Source organism: Cuculus canorus, chromosome 11 (assembly GCF_017976375.1).
Source record: "Cuculus canorus isolate bCucCan1 chromosome 11, bCucCan1.pri, whole genome shotgun sequence".
In the NCBI taxonomy this organism is placed as follows: domain Eukaryota; kingdom Metazoa; phylum Chordata; class Aves; order Cuculiformes; family Cuculidae; genus Cuculus; species Cuculus canorus.
The window spans coordinates 11,025,560-11,033,579 of NC_071411.1; the positions used below are offsets into that span (position 1 = coordinate 11,025,560).

The 8,020-nt window shown below is 37.9% G+C and overlaps 1 long non-coding RNA gene across 1 annotated transcript; it reads right to left on the reverse strand.

Moving 5' to 3' along the window:
* Positions 1 to 1,688: 1,688 nt before the first annotated feature.
* LOC128853235 (uncharacterized) lies at positions 1,689 to 6,498 on the reverse strand. Its single transcript, XR_008451582.1, has 3 exons — positions 6,183 to 6,498; positions 3,230 to 3,376; positions 1,689 to 1,782 (listed from the first exon to the last, which is right to left on the reverse strand). It is a non-coding gene; the product is annotated as an uncharacterized LOC128853235 (long non-coding RNA).
* Positions 6,499 to 8,020: the final 1,522 nt, after the last annotated feature.

Consider the following 8,020-nt stretch of genomic DNA (forward strand, 5'->3'; position numbering starts at 1 on the left):
TTCTCTGGCAATGATTATTAATCCCATTTTAATCCAAAATTCTTTTAATGATAGTATTTTCCCTACCTCTTTCCTTAAGTGAAAGCTGCTACAATTAAAAAACATAACAGAATTTGATCCAGAACTTATTAAAGAAAAAGTGATAGGAAACAGTATGATTCAATCACTACATTTTATGACAACACATAAAGGAACCAAAATCTACAGCTGTTTCTGTATTAACATTTAAAAGAAGAGTGATACAGTTATTGCACTGATTCTCTGTCTAACACTCACTTCTGGAATTTACCCAGCTCTTAAATACAGTCCATATGTCTGCCTTCACAGTAACTCATGCAAGGGAAATGCTTCACTTAATTCTTTTATATAAATGATTACACTGGTAAATTTTGTCACAGGCCAATATTCAGCTCTGGTTTGCAAGGACAGAGCAAGTTATAAGAAAAGGATAAACATTAAAAGGAAAAATAAAAACCCTGAAGATCTCCAGTTTCTTCTTTTGATGTAGCTGACTAATGGATATGTTGTTGTGGACAACCTGTTACACACACACACACACACACACACACACACACACACACACACACACCCAATTCCCAGGGTATAAAATGTGGTACAGATCCTTCCTAGCAACACATGGAGGGCACCAGGCTCCAATTATAGAGAAGAAAAGTGTGACAACTTTCCATGCAGGGTTTTCATTAGGAGACTATAAAATTCTTCAAAGAAATAACATTATTATTCATTACTCAGCTCCCATGCCCAGCTGTGATTCGTAGTGGATAGAATTTCAAGACTTTTTTCCCCGTCGCCAAAGGAAGCTGTTATGTCTGCATGTGTTGATAATTGAGAAACTGAAATGGTATCTAACCTTGTCAGAACTAAATAATTTTGACAGTAATTATGTATGTTTCTTAATTGTTAGTCTTCAGGTATGGGCCACTCCTTTCTGGATCTCTGACACCTAAATTTTCCCGAAGAAACATGTTTGAGTGACATTGCAGATAAACAGCATGGGAGCACAGGATCCCCTTGATCCCTATTTTCAACTAGAACAGTTCAAATCTGTTAAAAGTGTTCAAGGTAAGAGAAGTACAGCAGAGTTTGGCCAACTAGGGAGGAGTACCTGCCCAATGAAAAGATAATTTGTAATATTCATTTCCTATGGTATTCATATAATAGACCTAAATAGTCTCCGCCCTATTCCAGGAATCACCATATTTCCCATTTCTTTGGAAATGGCTGGTTCAAAAGGTCAATTAAACAAAACCTTGTTCCAGTTATAAAAGAAGCCACAAAAGAAAGATAGGAATTTGTTTGACTGTATGCACCCAATTAAACTGTAATGCATCACTAAAAGCATAAGTACATTTTCAGCTTATTTTTGTGCAACCCACAACAGCACTAATCAAAACACATCTCTGAATGACAAGGAGAATGCCTGTCATTAGTTTACAGAATTACCTCTGGGGTCGTCACAACTTCTCTACATATAGGCTTATCCATCCAAAAATTCTTAGCCACAACTTAGCGTGGAGATGGGACTTGGTATATATTTCTGTAGTAATTCTCTAATCACAGGATTAATAGAGGGCACTTAATCAGCTGCAGAAGAAGAGCATTAATGCAGTGAGGGAGAATTAAGCTGTGTCCATTCAGGAATAATTTTGAATAAAAATTGTACTTACTTTACTTAAAGAGCCATTAACAGCACTAGAGACCTGAGATGGAAATGGGCTCAGTTTCATTTCCAGACGTATTGTGTTCAATGGACAGCACTAACTGGGGAAAACAGCAAGTATTAAGGGACAATCCAAAAGTGGTATAATAATAGTTCTTAAAAAAATCAAGTTTCCTATAAACACTGATACATAGCATGCTGAAAAAAAAATTATATTAATCCTTGTTAGAGGGGAAAACTTTCTCTTTCTTTCAATGGCAGCTTTTCATTTCCTTGCAGTTCTACCCCTGGGTCCCCATGTCCCTTCATTCCAAATAATGCACAGAATTCACAGTCTTGTAGTGCTAAAATCCATTACCAAATATGCCTCACTAAGCCAAAGCCAATGTTCATAGGTGGACGGTAAAAATAAATACGCGGTCCCCTAGTTGGAAAGAAACTGGTGAGGCATACAATAAACACATAATAAATCCCAAAGCTGTTTGACAAGCTAGAAGAAAGTAAGTTAATGTTGTGTAAAAGGTACACATTTATTCCTGGATTATCATCAGTTTTCTGGATCATGGCACAAAGATTACGGAGAATAAATAGATGTAATTTGGGTAGGCATTTTTCATTTCACTGCCTTTCTCATAACCATGGTTTATACTGCTCCTTTCTGTTTGGCTACTTATCAGTGGGCATCTGGTGAATCTAGATGCAGTGTGCAACTAATGTACATGAAACAACATGATTCACAATTGCTGATAAAGTATTACCATATCCTTTAAAAACTATGAAAATTCTGAGGAACAGGAGGAAGTTAAATTTTTAAATATCATTTGATTTTTCTATTTGTGTATAAAAATACATACTGGTAAGATCTTTCTTAAAAAAAATTAATAATTGGAACTGTTTGACACATCCACGCTGATTACTGAGGCCATTTGCTTTAGAAATATTTTATTATTATTTTATTATGAAAAGAAGAGGGTTTTTTATTTATGGGAGTATATTGTTTATTTCTCACTTTAGGAGTCATAGATTTTCTGGAAGTTAAATTTCCAATGCCTACAGCTGAGGGCTTGTTCTGTTTTGTGATATATTTTAGAGAAATCTTTGGCTTCAAAAACTAAGTATATGTATCAACATTTGCATATAAGTTAGGTGTTAACGACTAAATCAATGAAAATCCTACTTCTATATATCAGGGATAAATTCTTAAAAAACTTTAAAATACATTCATATCTAATGCATTTACAGCAGAGCCTTTCGTTACTTGTGCGAAACCCACTATCAAGGAGCTTAGAGGCAGGACTAGTTCTCCATACAACAATTTTCAGAGAAGTACAAACAAAACTACAGAGTTATAGCCCCCAAAACTCTAAGCTGTATGAACTGAGTAAGCCACCAAAGGCAGAAAAGTCAACATGGGTACAACATCTCTCAAAGAGACTCGCCCCTGCTCATTCACTTTGGCATTCCCTGGAAGACGGATATGTTTTTCAGTAGACCTTTCAGCTCGTAAAAAAGGAAGAGGAAATGGGGACACAATGAATAAGTACTCACTGCTGCTTTCATTGTATGTCTGGTTACATCTCCAAACAGGCTGTGGATGAGACTTCTGCACTTCCAGTTGCGTGGAAGAATTTTCATTCATTTTACTGAGACAGCTTCATTCCATGAATAAAGCTGGCAGAGAAGACAGGAAGAGTTCTGGGAAAATAGAGTGGCCATCAAATAATTAAAAGATAATTAAAAGAAATCTCTCCTAAAATCTTATTGCTTAAGTACAGATTCTAGTGGACCACTTGCGAATACATTATCTTAATTTGTTATTGCTGACATATTTGTAAGTTTCTCTTGGTGCTGGTTTGCTCCAATAGATTTTGAGTTATATAATTTCATCAATAGTTTATGGAAATAATTCCTGTACCCACACTGAATAAAGACTTAGGATTCCTGCTAAAGAAATAGCCTTCACACAAGAGTGAGTTTGCAAGAAGAGACTATTTTTCACAAAAAGGTGCAAGGGCAATCCAACTCCCCTCTCATCCATTGGGGTTGAATTCTTGCTGTTCAGCCCTCCTAAAGCTGCTCTTCTAGACTCTGAACTCACCGTGCAGTCCTTTATCTTGGGACTAAACCCTCATCACCAAGAACATTACCTTCAAAAGCATGTCCTTAGCTGGAAAGTGTGACAGGATAAGAACTAGGCAGTGACATTGACATTGAACATGGAAAAATGGAATAAAACACAGATAGCAGAGCAGGTAAAGAATCTTCAGAGTGTTTACAGCCTACAAGGAATTGCAGTACTGGAGCCCTGTTTAATCTGTCTCCAAAAACATTGCCACTAGGCTCAGAGCAGGTAAGGTTTTCATTTCTAAAGATGAAAATAAGGCTTAAAATATAGGAAGGGCTTTATTTTGATTCACGCCTATTTTATTACAGACGTAACAGCAAAAAGCTTAAGACAACCAGAAATAATCTTTAACTAACATGAAGACGATGTTGAATTTACAGCACAATGAATGATGATATGAACACAGCTCCATGCTCAAGCGCAGAGGCGACAACGTAACCATAATTATGAGAGCACTCCAAGTGTATCTGTACCTTGAATGTATTTTTAAGGTTGGACATTTTCCAAAGTAACCTGCCATCATTCTGAAGCCAGTAAAATGGAATTTGTCTCCAAGAATTAATGCAGAAGCAAATTTTCCATAATACAGACAACATTAATTTCTCCTTTCTCCTCTCAACTTACCCACGTTTTTTCCCTTTAGTATTGTCAGTGTTGCATATTACAATGAGAGAACTTTTCAAACCAGGCTTCCATTTTAATTAAAATGTGGCAGCAACAGCTGTTTGTTATTGAGCGGGAGTTCATTTGGTGAAAGAGAATCGGTGTGTTCTACACAGCAAGAACAAACTACATTTAAATATGACTCATTCCTGGTATATTGACTTTGTCTGCAGCATCATAAATACCCAGGCACTCTGGCTATGACAGACAGCATAAAACAGGACTATGTGACAATTAAGTACGGTAGGCACGACTCGTCTTTGAGCATCTATCTTGGACAAGGGATGCAGTGCCAAGGAACAGTTTAGGAAGTCAAGATAGTAGTGGACTATGATGAGGTCTTTGCAATTTGGGACAAGGCAGCATGATGGGTTTAGTAGAGCGTTATATAGGAAGTTTTCACAGCATGCAAGACCTCTTTAGTGGAAGCACTAAATTGTCCTCAATTTGGTCATCTATCCCCCAATGAACCTCTTCTGTAAAAAACAAAACCAGTGGCTGGAGGCAGAGCATTTGTGTGACTCAGAAAGACTACTACAGCAAACCACTGACTTTCCACTATAGTACAAACTACAGTGAAGAAGGTTGACCCTAAGCCAGAGGATCCTATTACAGTTACACGAGCAAGGAATAGACTCAATGAATGCATATTCAGATAAAAGGAGGAAGCATGCTCTTTGTGGTGTTCACGCAGAGGTTTCTCTGATTACCTACAGAGCCTCAGGACTTTCACCTCTGCCAAAGCTCATGTTATAACTCAGCACCCTAAAGAAGTCGAGCTGGTGCCAGCAGATCAGGATAAAAACCTGCTCTTCCAGTAATTTCAGATCTGATGGAAGAATTAATTGCTTTGATAACTGTGTCAAAGTCAAAGGTTGGTTTCCTTGGTGTCACGGAGTAGCTCAGTGGCTCCTATGAAATGTTGAAAAAACTGTTTTCCCTCTGTAAACATCCAAGTCTTTCCAAGAAGTGTTCCCAGAGATATTGTTCACGGCCTGGTAGCTATTGGGAAGAGTCATGGAAGAGTGACCTTCCATGTCACTTGCAATGTTTACTTCATATTGAAAGCTGGCATATGGATAAGCCCTTGGGGGAGAAATTGTAGCTTCAGAACATCATGGGTCAATCTGCACTGTTTTCTTTATTTTAAAAATATTTAGCACTTCTGAACAATTTTCCACCACTTGCATTTGAAAGGTGGCCAGGCTTGCTCTCTCCTTCTTTTAGGGGGAGTACACTTCATAACATAGGACAGGTGAAGTGACTTCACAAGGGTTGCATGGCAAGGTCAGTAGTTAAGGTACAAACAGTAAAGGTTCCCTGCTAAATGAATGAACAATCAGTAAGGCAATAGTGTGCAACATTGAATGTGCACTTTTAATCTTCAATTCTGTTTGAAGTAATTACATTCTGACAATACGTGGGTGTATTAACCTAGTTTTTGCAGGAAGCTAGGGAGAAAATGCATCCATAAAAGGATTAAAAGTTCTCTGAGACTCATTCCTGGCTTTTCTTCCATGTTCAAAACTACATTTCTCTCTTATAGGTCTCTCTGCTCAGCTAAATCACAGCAATTACATTTTATCCTTGATATATTTTTCTGCTTTTATTTTCTGGCACAAATCATTACTTTCAAATCACTCATTTTAAAAGTCTCAGGCCTGGTTCACGTCGTTAGTAGGTAATACTTTACCTTTCAATGTCATCACTTACCATTTATTCCTATTGCAATTATGTGTCTCCTTGTCTGTTTTTTTGCAAGATGGCCAGTCACTGTAAAAAAAAATGCTGGAAGTGCAAGACAAACTTACTTAAGAGGGCAAAAAATTTCCTCTCTTCATTCCTTTTAATTAAATATTGCACAAATTAGAGGCAGAGCTCTAGCTACCGCAGCTCATGGGCCAAGGCAGGGAATTCAACATTTGCCCACAATCCCAAAGTTCCAAAGGAACATATAAATTTAAACAAAATATGGGAATGCTTCTGCCAAAAGCACTCTGGAGTCCAGCAGCAAACACTAAAAGCAGATTAGAAGCCAGCAGTTCCACCCATAGCCCTTCCACTGCTCCGGGTGTGGGAAGGAAGGGTCAGATGGGCCATCAAAAAGAACCAAAAGGCACTTTCTCATGAGAAATGTGTTACAAAGGGCATGAACACTCAAGTTAATGATCACACAGTTTAATGAGGAAAACCCCTCCATTTTAAAGCACTTTGCTTTTTATTAGACTATCCTTTAAAAATAAACAGCTGAAAAGGGGGAAACTGCCTTTTTTGAACACAAACTTACAGAAAGATGGCTGAGTTTTGACTGAGAGGAAAGCATAAAATCTTATATTGGCTGAGCATTAATAGAAAGCATTCAGACCTGAATGGAAGTTTTCTTAGTCACAATTTGTTTCTATATATGCATATTCTAAACCAGTTTGGATGAGCAAGAATGATAATGAACTTAAAACACTTTTCTTGTGAAAAATGGAGATAGCTTTATAAAGGAAAGGTGTTTCTGATTTACTAACAGCAAACTGAGAAGCAAACCATCTCCTGTAGTTCCCTGCGAGCGGTAAGGAGAGCAGTGACGGGGCCCATGGCCGTTAAAAGCATACGGCTCTGAGTCTCTCTAGATTCATTCTGTGTATCACAGGATTTTAATCCATCAGGTTTGGGTTTCATAGTACAAATATTTTCCAAAAAAAAATCAAAATCTCTGCAACTACCTGCAATTTATAACCTCCCTGAAGCCAATCAAGAAGGGTGGATACCCACCTTTTCCAAAGACAGCCTCTCAGAAAGGAAGGCCTACAAGATCTCTACTCCATCCCTTTTAACAAAAGTTAAAGACACGCGGAGACTGTAAAAACCTCAACAGACTGCAACTTTTTATATTATGTGTTGTAAACTTCCATCATTTCCTTTCTACTTCAGTGATTTAGTTTTGCATGTAAAGGCTCTCTATCGCTTCCAAGACCAAACAGAGAATGAAAAACCCCACATCGGAATATGGGCATAGAAACTGCAGCATGTCCACCTGGCTGCCAGTTCTACAAGCTGCCGTGCATCGGTTCATCAAAGGGATGCTGCCGTAGAGTCAGCAATTGCTTCAAAAGCTCGCGGGATACACACAAATACCTTGAATCTATCTGAATTCACATAAATAGGAGTAGCTGGTACAAAACACTAGATTGATGAAAGTTATGCAGGATTGGACTTCAGTCGGAGCAGAGTCATGATTTTACCATGGAAATAGCCTAGAGCAGAGCTGATGACGTTCTTCAAAGCGCAGTGCCGAAATGAAGCACCAATTTGGAAACTCACACAGACTGAAGAAGAGCAAAGCAATTCCAGAAACTCAGTTTAAACAAGCTAAAATCTGTCCTCTGTACCATGCCAATTTCTACTTATACATTCCTGGTTTGCATAAAGGCAAATAAGAGCAAAATCTGGCCCCAAAACTGCCAAAAGTACTTTGAATACTAATTTAGGCTTTTAACATATCCAAGTATACACAGAAGAACAGCTCAGATTTTAAAACAACCAGAACTGGCTTTAATACA